The sequence below is a fragment of the Bacillus rossius genome, chromosome 1 (assembly GCF_032445375.1).
Source record: "Bacillus rossius redtenbacheri isolate Brsri chromosome 1, Brsri_v3, whole genome shotgun sequence".
Lineage (NCBI taxonomy): Eukaryota > Metazoa > Arthropoda > Insecta > Phasmatodea > Bacillidae > Bacillus > Bacillus rossius.
Genome location: NC_086330.1, coordinates 232,042,299 through 232,055,841, shown reverse-complemented (window position 1 = coordinate 232,055,841; position 13,543 = coordinate 232,042,299). Strand labels below are relative to the sequence as shown.

The following is a 13,543-nucleotide window of genomic DNA, read 5'->3' as shown; positions in this document are numbered from 1 at the left end:
GGTGATCATAACGGTAATTGCAACATTAATAGGATCCAATATGACGGTCATAACATAAAGTGTAACGATGACATAGTACTTAACCAAGATGGCAGGTGTAACGCAATATGCAACATTTCTATAAACCAATATGGCGACCGTAACGATAAGTCCAACAGTGGTTTTTAAGATTTTTATTATTTATAAGATTAAATAATTTTTTTTAATGATTTTTAAAATTTATCCCGAATTTCTAACATAAAAATTACAGATTTTCAAGATGGCGACCGTAAAGGAAATTGAAACGGTGACGTCATAAACCAAGATTTTGGTTTTGTCTTGAACAGGTAGTGCTACTATTACTTAACATTAAAAGAAAATTTCAAGTCCGAATGTGCATGTTATTTTTTTATACTTATACCTTATTTAATTCTCAGTGTGGTAATTGCCTCGATAGCCGAGCGGTTAAAGGCGTATGTTTTCCAACCTTGATATCAGAGCTGCGCTGGTTCGAATCACAGCACTTCCAATGTATTTTGCACAAAAAAATAAATTTAATATGTCGATAAGGACCATAATAGCTCTGGTAGGTAATGAAACATCGACCTTATGTGATGAGACAGAGCGACGCTGGCGCTATCTAGGAACGAACAACAGAAACAAAGTCGACGGTATTCAAGATGGCGGCCTCCAGTGGAACAGAAAAAAAATCAAGAGTGCCGCTGGCGCTATCTAGGAACAAACAGAAACAAAGTCGACGGTATTCAAGATAACGACCTCCAGTGGAACAGAAAAAAATCACGAGCGACGCTGGCGCTATCTAGGAACAAACAACAGAAACAAAGTCGACGGTATCCAAGATGTCTGATCCAATATGGCGCATCCAATATGTCTGCCGGGGTCAAGGACCAGTTAACAGGTTAAGGTTAAAGGTCAAGATCACGGTCATCCAAGATGGCCACCGTGATCTACTTGTCCCGTTACGCTATGTCCCGTTACGCTGTGTCCCGTTACGCTGATCCATGATGGCCGCCGTATCGTCACAATCCAAGATGGCGGACACCGACACACACACCACGCGCCAGCGCCAGGCGTCGGAGCCCCCAATACATACTACTCATGTAACATATAAATCTTAACCTCCGTTTTGGGTGAGTATAAGTTTTGTTTATGGTTGAAGTGAATTCCAAAATATTTATTTCGGCATTGAAGTTAATCCTTTTATTTATTTATTTAACAGCGGTTCGAGTCATGGGCCTCCTCCTGGCTCTGGTGTCCCACAGAGGGAAACAGTTAACACAATCGCACATCACTTCAGTAAAGGCTAGAAATTTTATTAGGCCCTACCCTTATTTTATAAGGGTATGTTTTCTGTACGTGTGTACTGTGACGGCATCTCACTTGGTTTTGGACTTAATATAAATTTTTCTGCTATTCAACTTTTGAATCTATGAAGAATGATCTTTAATGCTTTAAACTTTCGTCGGCTAAAATAAACTTTCAAGAAACGATAAAAAGAATACTAAAAAAATTTTTTAATCAACTGTTTAAAAATTTTCTTTTATCTAATGTAATTATTTAACATTTTTGATTTGTAGTTCATAAGGTACGTACCTAGTTATAGGCGAGCTCGTCACCTAGCTTTAATACTCAATTATGATTAAACATATGTTGTAAACGTGTTTGTTAATGCTACTTTATATTTTATTTTGTAGGCCAATTATTGCAGTTAACACCAATCCAATATGTGTGTGTTAGTTTTTAAAGCATAATCTTTTTCTTTATTTTAACCCTTTTCACTTCTACATCATATTAATGTTGGTGTATTGACAGTACCTCTGTTTTCTAAATTATCTCATTTCATATTTTTTTATTACTTATATTTTTTTATTAATTATCCATTATAAAACAGTACGGTAGATTTAAACGATTTTGACATGTCTGTGACTTTCACCGGTTGTGGTGTTTTCGTTAACGAAGTTATGTGGGACGCTACCGCTAATGAAAGCCGAGCAGTTTAAAGCATGTCACGCCCTTCAATCAGTGTTTATGTTGCAAGGATCAAAACTTACGTTTTTTTAGCACTGCATGAATGGTGGTGAAGGCATTACGTACACATGATCAGCGCTTTAGAAATGATACACTACAAGGACGTTGAAGACGGATGGCTCCAAATCCATACGTCACTAGAAGGAGAGTAACTAACAAAGTTCTTTGACTTCTTTAAGCACAATTTTCTGAAAAATTCAAACATTTCGCTCGATATCTGACACTGTGGAAATACAAATAATCGAACAAAAATGGCTGCGAAAAGTTTAACAATCAAATTAAGAATTAAGTTCACCAGAACCCCCTTTACCCAAATTTCTACACCTTTTGGGAAACACTGAAGTAAGGAGGACTTTGTACATTTATTACCAAATATTTCCACAATAATGTTTTTACTACCTTCCTTTTCTTTATATTAAATTTCGGTCCAATGTATGTACAAAACGGCGAACTAACCTAATGTTACTATTATTTAGAAACATCATTTGAGACTGACTCATCAATAACTCGCAGACTTGTTTCCTGGTCCGCAACACTGTTCCCGAAAATTCTATAACCACTACTTGCTTGCGCTGCTTCGCTTCAGCCACCCCGGGTGGCCCTCTGTTCCGCCACGAAGATTCTCTTGCCGGCCGAACAATCACTTACCATAGCCTATACTCCATCGTAGGTATCGCTAAACTGAAAGACCGCACAAACTGGTCGGTGGCATTGATCAAGGAAGATCTCGCAGATATATTATTGTACTATGAACCAAATGTCTTTAAGTGACAACTGTAAGCTCTCGGGCCAGGGCGAGTAAAACTGCTCGAGATGTTAGGAGGGCAAGACACAGCAGCTGCGTGATGGCGAGCGAGAGCTGGTGTGCCGATGCAGAGTTGTCGCTAAACATACATAAAAACTATTCTGAAGTTTTGTGTAAACATGTGTTACAGTTGCAGTTAGTTGAGTATAGTGTCTGTTGGCCTAACTTTGGGAAGCGAGGTGGTTATAATTGCGATTAAAAGAGCGGAGAGAATAGTCAGAAATTAAAAAAAAAAACATATTGGGTTACATTGATCTTTACCCCGGACACCATTTTTGGACTACACAATTTTGGATTGTGGCATCATAGAAACAATTTTGTTTTCTAGAATATTATTCCAATTTTGATTTTGCCATCTTGTATGATATCATGTCCGCTATCTTGCCTGCCATCATGTTTTTGTCTGCCAGATGCCACAATATTTTATTTTGTTTGTATTTAGAGTTTGCCAGTGTCACTATATCTCGTGCATGTAAGATCGATGTTCCATTATTACCGGTTTTATTATAAATTTTATTGACATAAAAAATTAATTTTTATACGCAAATTCATTGAAAGCTAGTTGATTCGAACCATTAAAGGTTGGACTTCTAGTACTAAAAACTAATTCATTTGACCACATGGCCATCGAGACATATAGAGACTAAGATTTAAATTAAGAATAAAATAATACATATATGCAATCGTGTTTTTTAATAATATGGAGGATTAAAGTCAGTAACTTTTGGAGACCAGGCCACCATCCTTCTTTTAAATACTTGCCACTACAGTGATTAGTTTCGCATATTGTACATGTCGACTGCTAGAGGATGCCAATGCCATCTTTGTTTTCAATGCTTGACACTAGGAATGTTACTGTAGTGTATTACACACATCGTCCGCTAGAGTGCACTGCTGTCATATTGGTTAATTTTTTTCCCACTTAAGTGCAGAAGTGTGAATCACAATGTCGTAGCTATATTAGCATCCACCATCTTGTCAGCCATATTATTAAAATTAATTATTACCATTTCCTTTTGCCAAGCATAATAATTTTATTCACTACAAACATTGACTTTATACAATACAACAATTGAAACAATATGAAATTCAATATCATTATGCCAACCATGGAGGTCGTATTCGGTATGAGTGTATGTGTGTGTATATATATATGTGTGTGTGTATGTCCGGAAACTGATGCCAGTGCGGGGTGCCTGGTGATGGTCTGCCATCAAGGATTCTAATGATACAGTGGTCATCTTAGATGACCTACACCTTAACCTTGACCTTGACCTACAAAATTTGCAAAATATCCTAAAACGTACTCAAAATTAGCCAAAAATTCACCAAACTTCACCAAAATTTTAAGTTCTCAGGAAAACATTTCCACTTACAGTTAAAAAAAAAAAATCCCCTTTTTGAAGGGAATCCCTGTAAAAAATATCAAAAATTCTAAATTCTAAATGCCTGAAATGATTTTTGACTTTAAAATAACGAAATTTTCCCCCTGAAACTTACATGTCACGTTGTTAAGTCTCCATAGGCTCTGTAGGGGAGCTATAACCTAGACGCTGGCCTCGGCCACAATCTTGGAGATATCACGAACACATTTAGAAAATCTGAAATGATAATACTAGAAAATTGGGGAAAAAAATATTTAAATACAATTTTAATACAATTTTAATTAAAAAACTATATTTGTGGAGTCGGAAACCTCGGTTCAAACCCGGTGAGAGCAGAATAATTACAACGTATCCTTCCGCCACAGAAGCCACCGGCAGACTCCCTGTAGGCTGCCATCTTGGATCCGCTATATTGTTTTCGCCTGCTAGAGGTCGCTCCTGACATATTGATTTAATTTTTACTAACTAGAGAGCAGTTGTATTTACTACCGTGGCATCCGCCATCTTGTCACCCATCTGGACCGCCATATTAAAATTCTGTAATTATTAAGCTAGAATCTGGGAAATATTTCAAAATTTATCAAAAAATAACTTATTAATTTATTGATTTAATTCAATCGATTTCGATCCTCCGTTCCATCTTTGAATAATGCAAAAAAAGGAATTTACTTAAATATCACATAAATTTTTTAATAAAGTGACAGATATCAAAATATACACAAGATTTTTACAAATAGAAATTTATTCTATAAATTCTACTCTACCATAGGAACACTTACGAAAGTAAGCAATCTAATAAATATATAGTTTTGCATTGGCTTGCACTGACTCATTCTTAGCTTTAAACGGTTTACTGAAAACAGAGACCAGCCATATCCTTTACCTACATATTCTTCTTCTTCCAACAGAGTTTCTCAATACTATGTTAAACAGATTGCTTCACTTCGTTGGCATTGTAAATGTGGAGTATTCACTGTATTAAATGCGCACTTCTACACTTTGTTATCAAACGAATATGGTTTACCATATTCACAGTTCAGCCAAAAGTTATATTTTAAAGGTTCATGCGTTGCTACTTTATCAGTAAGCTTAGTGATAATTTTCTGCTTGATTTCATTAAGAAAAGTACAAATTTCTTTTGACTCACTTAAGATATGTATTTATATGAATTTAGTCTTTCAAAAATTTACGAAAAGCAGATTTCACCAATGTTGTCATTTCCTTGGCCGTATTAGAAATTTGTTTTTTCCTTAAAAAATTAACTTATTATATCACTTATGATTTTAGATTTATTCTTTATTAATGCTATAATTGGTTTATTGATTAAATTTAAGTCAAAAGCTAGCGATTTTTGTAAGCCAAGTTTTAAAAGGAAAAGGCTTATCTTAAAAGCTGTCAACTGTAACGTAAGTGACTCTTTTCACTTGAGTGAACAGCACGTAGGTTGGAGCGCGCTAAAAGTGTATTTACAAACTGTCGCGGTTCCTAGTGTGGTCTCTCTCTGTCTGTGTGTGTGTGTGTGTGTGTGTGGAGGCAGACGAAGACTTGGGAGCACGAATGATCAGCCTTGCAGGACGTGAATTAGATGGCATTCGTTTTAAATAGTTCGGTACCTATTGGTGACGAAGAAGCTCAAGTAGGGGCAATTTCGATACTGCAAATACGATGAAATGAACTGTAAGTACTGCCTGCTCCAATTTTTTTCATGTTAATGGTTGGCCGGATTTATTAGCGTGGCTATAAAAACTCTTGCTTGATCATGGAAGAGAAACTATGATGCCTTAGCAAGCTCCTCGAATTGGACAGCTTTAGTACGATATTGATTACACTTGTTAAAGAAGAAAACAGCCATAGTTTTTAGAAACATACAGTTTATGTCAGTGGTTTAATTGCCTTTGGAGAGAATATATTTTGTGGGACCCCAAATATAATTGTTATATTTTGGATTATAAAAACTTTTAAATACATTTTATTAAATAAATATTTTTAATAAAAAATTCTCTCTCAGTTATTACCAAATTGTAATATAGTTTATTATGAATGTTTTGGTGTATCAGCATTAAATCATGTGATTTTTAAAATATCCTTGAGCTGCAAAATTCCGATGTTTTAAAATTACTTATCAATTTTAAAATTGTATTAGAAATTTTTGAAGCGATTTTAATATATATATTTTTTAATTGTATTAAGGAAGTACATTGGTAACGATAAAACTGTGAAAAAAAACTCAAGTACCAATCGATAAACATTCAATACGAACAATTTGTATGTTTATGGTTGCAGGATAAATTGCTAGTGGAAATTATTTTGCTATGTTATGAATTCTGGTGTTGGCCCAATTGTACAGCGTTGCTTTAGGTAGACCATTTTTGGTGTGATTTTTGAGCCAACACCAGCACAGTTATTTTGCTAAGATGTAGTTATATTTTTATTTTAAAATAATTGAATATATTTTAAAAATCACTTGCGGAGTGTTTGGGTTGTGTGATCGACCACTAAATGAGAGAAGAACAACCACAAAGTGGAATCCTTTATCATTTACCTGTTATGCACCGAATGCAGTCCTGGGTTTTGTTTCATGTCCAGGTATCATTGCAATCAGTTTAAGAAAATCTGCTTATTTTTGCATGTACGAATAGGATTTTCTAACATAAACCAAGGAATTAAAATGTCTTTCAGTAGTTATGCATGAGAACAAGAACTTCACCTTTACAATTTTTCGCACGTAGTCTCAAATTATCAATGCATGTAAACCAAACATACACTTATCGCAGTGATTATTAGTGGTGACTTCCGTGAAGGGTGGGTGATCCATCGGCATTGTTTTGACCTTGCTGTGTTTGAACCGAGGACTCCAATCTCAATGACGTAAGTAAATTTGTTAATTAAAATAATATAAAAAATACTAAATATATATTATATTTTTTAAATTATCTTTCTACACAAATTTAAGATGGTAGTCATAACGTCATCCAAGATGGCGGTCGAGGCCAAGGACGAGGTCAAAGCTCCCCTCCAGAGGCCTGTTTGGTGCATGAAAATGGCTAATCAAAGTGTAAAACGGGAATATTATTCTTTAAATGGTAAAAGTAAGTTGAAGCATTTCGAATTTTGAAGAATTGAAATTTTTAACGGGGGTTTTCACCTTAAGAATATAATATTTTATTTTTCAGAATTTATTTTTAGATTTTTCTTGCGGATTTTTTTTAAATGGGTAATTTTGGTAAATTTAGGTGAATTTTTATTGAATTGTTGAAAATTTTGAGTTACCTGCAAATTTGGACAAATTTTGAACGTTAAGGTAAAGTCAAAGCTCAAGTTCTTTAAGATTGCTGCCGTGACGCCACAATCAAAGATGGCGTCCCAGGCCAGGCATTTCACACCAGCACCAGTTTCCGGACATACATTTATATACTTTTTTCGATGCACTTTATGAATGCTGGAGTCCAACTACAAGCGTAAATACCAATGACAAGATCATATACCAAGCGTCTCGAGACACGAGGCCTGCTGAGCGGTTTTACTCGATATACTTTATACTTACGAAAATACCTATTTCAAAATTTTAAGACAATGGTCACGAACTGTCATTTTAACGTAACTTGTATTATATTATAATTTTACTTTGGTATTTTCGTTTAAACTATATTAACATTTTAGTATCCGGAAATCTTACTCATCTACATTGCCGGTGTCCCGTACACACAGGGTTGAACCTGTATTTGTGGACTAATTTCCCAATACATTATTTATACTAATAATTCCAATTCATGCTGCAGAACTCTAATATATAGTTTCTCATGTCGTAGATATCATGAACGGCTTCCTTGGTAAATAACCCTCTAAAAATGTACTTTCAACGCAGCGCTTACCTTGCGGTCCTGCAGGTAGTCAGGGTCGACGAGCAGCACACCCTGTAGCTTGTCGATCTTCTTGTCGGAAATGACGAGGTCACGACTGGCCAGGTACAGTGTCAGTTTGTTGTTGGGCGCCGACTTCTTGAACACCCTGTACAACACAACTTACTTTAATCTACAATCAACAACACTTCTAGATCGGCCCTGGCCCCTTTTGAATGTCAAAATACATATTTGAGAAAAGAAGTAATACTTTACAACCCCATATACGCTCTTGAAATCTAACGCCTAGGGCCCTTACACAAGGGCGACTTTCTGTCGCAGCGACGGAGCGACAGAAAATCGCAGCTTCTGGCGACAGTCACTTGACCTTGCACACGAGCGTCTTTTTTGTCGCAGTATCGAGATGGATTTCGTAGAGTTAGCATGCCTTTCTGTACTTCTTGTTCGAAACGCACGTGATAAAAGAAAAAAAAACGAAGACTGCGATGGGTACATCCGCTAGTAAGTCAGCGACTTATTAAAGGACAGTTTCACAAGATATATCAAGATCTGATATTATCTTTGAAAGATTTGTGCAATGGGAGTGCATGAATTGATGTAAGTTTTTGGACATACGCCATTCCTAAGAACTTTTTCTGTTGAAGAGAACTAAAAACTAAAATAAAATAAATAAATAAAAATACCCAAAATACAAAAAACACAAATTAAGGCGATTGGTGCATGGAAAATATTACAACAAAACTAATTTAACTGTACATATTTATTTTTGATGCTTCTTTTAAAGACATAATATACCTAGGATATTTTTAATAACCTTTATTTACTGAGTTATGTCATTTTAAATGCATTTATTTTTAGTCCAAGCCAGAATTATTTAGAAAACACATAATTATGTTAAACTTAAATATAGTTCAAGAAACGAGTGTACGAATAGGTTTCTGCACCTATAAAAGTAAGAAAAAATTTTCACCGTCAAAATTACAGTTTAATATTGACAATTTCCACTGATCACTGCTGGACTACTTCAAGAGCGATTTAAAGAAAAAATTTAAATGAAAATGAAAACATAATTGGCAGAACACTATTGAGTTATGTATATATTTTCATATACTTTTGTTTTTGATACGATCCGACTCAAAACACGCCCTCTGGAGTGACAGTTCTAGTGCTGCGTGTAAAACTCTCGCCGCCGGGAAGAATGTCCCCGCGACGTGGCGCTGAGGGGCGGCGCTTGTCGGAACCAGGTAGTCCGGCGGAGCTCCGGCCGGCTGGCCGCAGCCTACTGGAGGGAAGGGGGAATAATGGGAAGTAGTGGGAGGACGAGAGAGGAGGCCGAAGAAACGAAGGGTCTGTCAAGGTCGCGCTTCATAGTGGAGTCTATCTTCGCTCAAGCAAGGAAATTGTCTCTGTACAGAAAAATTCGTACAGCGAAATTCTTTTTAGCGGTTATGTTTTGACATGAAGTTGAATATTGACACTGTGATTATTCTTTGTGGTGGTTGTTTACACATATGAATAAATTTTTAACATACAGATTAATATGTTTTGACAGCATAGAACATCAGTTGTGTATTCCGGTTAGTTAGGGTATGCTATATGCACACTAGAATGACAGATCTAAATTTAACCAAAAAATATATTTTATTTTTATTAAAATTTATTTAGAACACCAAATCAACACTAGGCTATTCCAGTTATATGAAATTAAAAAAAATTGGAAATGTTAGCTAGCGATGCCAGAATGTCGGGCACACTAATTACAAATGTCCTATTGTAATATTACATTGCACAGAACACTGAAACCCTAATACTTCAAGTGTTTGTTTACAGTTTTATTATTCTGTGCTACGTTATTTAAATTTATATGTTTAATTTATTTTGTGTTTTGAACTATATTTCTGACATTGTTACAGACGTTTGGGCTTTTCTCTATGTAATTATTAAGTAATTGCGGCTTTTGGAATTACGTTTTTCACGGCCAGAAATTGCCCGAGGTTTCGGCGGAACTTTCAAAAAGTGTCTGGAGCCTATTGTTGTAAAAGTTACGCTACTAAAAAGAAGCATGGTTTTGGCCGTTTTGGTGCGTGCAGCTCCGCGTCAGGACGTTTCTGACGCGGGCCTACCATAAGTTATGTTACATGTTCGGTAATCATAGTATGTATAAAACGTTTATCATCAGACTGCTGATTGTATGTTAAGTTGCGAACGGGAATACGCGATTTTAAAGTTATTAACGTCAGAAGATATCATTGGCCATTTTGTTATTACTCTATCACTAACGCTGTACTGACGCCCTACAACTTTTTAACATTGCCGATTGATATTATGACTTTGTTGATGTTGCTGGGATAAACTAAAACCAGGCGCTATTAAATATTATATTAACTAAATTAATTTGCATCTCAGTATTATTAATGGCACGATCATTTGAACATACAATGCACAACTATCTTAGTGGCCTTGAGTCTATAGGTCTTATGTTTTATCGGAAAATTTATTTAATTAATGAGTTAGTGAATTTTTCGAACCGTAAATCCATTTTTAAACTCTACGTGAAACATTAACGTTTGCGAAGTCGTGCCCATGTACCTGGCAACGAAAGTTAAAAAAAATCGGAGTGATATTTTGGTTAAATGGAATTACTGTATTGAGGGATACGTGGTATTTGTTTATTCGTGTGTAAGTAATAAATCAGTCTTAAAATCAGTTAATTATTTTATCTTCCTATTTCGTATTCTAATTGAGATAAATATCAGATAAGTATGTGTTACTTGTATCACGACATCAAGGTATTATTTATCAGTAATGAATATTTTATTTTATTTTTTTGTTAACTAATGTGCATAGGGCAGTGCACTAGACATCACTACCTTTGTGTAGTGCTTCGTTACACTTTTTAACGCATTAGAGTTCACATAAAATGATAAATCCAAAATTTCGTTTAAAAGTATAAATATCAGCGATCAATTTAATTAATGTCCAGTATAACTCATTCAGAAAAACACTCGGAAATATGTATAGGAACTGTTAACCTAAATATTTGTTAACAGTTAAACTGAACTAAGATGTGTTAGTGTTTTTTTCTCTTCGTATATTAGAGGAATGGGACATCAAAATACGCATCTGTCGCCCATTGACTTTAAATACAGAATTATAAACTACATATTGTGAAAACATCCTGCATCAGTTTTTGCTGAACGGAAAAACACGGATGAGAAGACAGACGAAATGTGTTTGGTAAGTGATTTTTCGTCAAATGAAATGAAACAGGGCAGTGCTTATCAGAATGAAAGTACAGAACTACTTTTGTGCAAGGAAATGTATTTTACAAAGACATTTCAAGAGAAATCACCTTTAAATGAAATAGATCTTGCTGACATGGAAGAAATAGACTTATATTTAGAGGCCAGGCCCCTTTCAAGTGACGAAATTTCTCTTGAAGGGCTGAAATATGTTTCTGGCTATATAGCTCACCGTTTCATAAATAAATATCCTGACCTTGGCACTACGGATTTCAATTCGGAGGACGATAGCTGGATACATGTACAATCAAAGGGTAACTTAAAATGTCCCACTAATGAATTTTTGGAATTAATAAAGATCGCTGAAATGTGTTTTGATAATGTTCATGGCAACAATTTGTGCAAAAAAGAGCGGATTTTTGAATCACTGACTAAAATTATTTGCGAAACTACTGAAAATAAATATCCAGAAGAAGTTATATACTGTTTTGTCAGGACAAGAACGTATATGCGTATCAAGTATTTGAACATGAAATATTTTAACGAACAAGACCAAAAACGCAAAGAAAGAAATAAGATGAGGAAAACTACCCTCTAAGATTTTTCAGTGTGATAGTGTTCACTTTCCTTCACCATAATATGTATGCTCATAATTTATTTACGATGTTTTTTAACTACTATATTTAAGAAAAGCATTATTTGTGAATATCGCAGCAATTATGTAGGGCTTAAGGTATTTATTGTATTCCAAATATTGAGTATGTCATTTTTATTGCCTTTATTAAAAATAATATATACGTTAACAATGTAACAAAATTGCGATATTTTTGTATTGCTATTGCAATTTCCTTTCTTGTAAACATTATTTTAGACTTTGTCATATTGAAATTAAATTTTCTATAGGGTTGTTTGTATTTTAATTTTACAGTTATACGATTTTTTATAAGTTAGTTACTGTTTACAAACATTTGAAAAATATTTCCTTAACCATATTTCCATTTCCATGACAATAGTTTTGTTAGCTTTTCGGGTAACTCTTCTACATGGATGATAAGATGGTGCGACATCTAAAACATATCACACCACCTTTACATAACTATTAAACTAAGAGTTTTTTTCTTTACATAATATTAAAGCACAATGTTTCCTAGTGGCGTAGGATATTTAGAATTTCCATTTATATAGAAAAATGGGCTTTCAGAATGTTTTTTTAACACACAGTGTTTCGGAAGGTTTTTGAAGAAAAAAATGAACTACCCATTTTATTTTTTTGCAGCTGTATTCGGGCACGTGCATGAAATATAATTAATCCATAGGAAGCGCAATGGTTTAAAGTATTGATGTTGATGATTTGAAAAGATTTATTGAAATAGTGTGAGATAACGAGCGAGTTGAGTGAGAAGATGTGCGGGAGTGGCAGAGGTTAGCTCTCAGCCACATGTGCGCAGTTTCGGACAAAAAGTAATCCATTCCGCCTCCCTATGGCGAAGGATGAGTGAAAGAGAAACCTGCTAAACCTTCCCCTCCTCCGGGCACGATAGAACCGTATCGGCTGTGTGTTAGAGGGAGAGGGAGATAAAACCTTCGAGGTTCTGTTAATTCCTCCTAGATAGCAGGCCGCAGAGCGACCACCAGCAACACCCTTCCCGTCTGAAGGCCATCTCGCCACTGACGAGCTGGAACTAAGCTCCTGACCTCCCTACATAGTAACGGTCACCCACATAGGCATCTAGACTCTTTAGTGGTCATATGATACAAAATTCATTGTTTTCGGGCCTGTGACCATTTTTTACCGTGCACCAATCGCCTTAAGCAAAAAATTGCTGTTGTCAACAGGAAATAAACACCACAAAATATTCCGTAACAGGAATCCCACCAAAAACATTCTGTAAAAAAATTAGCCAAGTCTCGATGGAGCTGCTTGTTTATCTCTAAAAAGTAATTAAATCTAGACAAAGTCGTGCCAAGTCTAAGGTTCCTTACTGCGATTTCTGCGATTTTATTTTTCGAAGAAAATCTTACAACAAAAATGTACAACCGCTTAGCGTCTTACGATTACGACATTGATTATTAACTTCATATTAAATCTATGTTTTAAGTTAAAGCCACAAAACTTTTAATGCGCATTTATTTTGTAATGTGTGTGTTTATGCTTAAAAAAGGACCATTTAAGTAGGATTTTAAAAACATCGCCTTTTTTATGCAAGCTATTTAAAAAATTGG

At 35.1% G+C, this 13,543-nt stretch overlaps 1 protein-coding gene across 1 annotated transcript in view; it reads right to left on the bottom strand.

Annotated features, from left to right (window-relative positions):
• Window positions 1-13,543, bottom strand: part of LOC134546166 (arrestin homolog) — a 522,610-nt gene that overhangs the window by 419,251 nt on the left and 89,816 nt on the right. The window contains exon 2 of the mRNA XM_063388746.1: window positions 8,091-8,226. The gene's annotated coding sequence lies outside the window, so the exon portion shown is untranslated. The remainder of the gene's footprint in view (window positions 1-8,090; window positions 8,227-13,543) is intronic.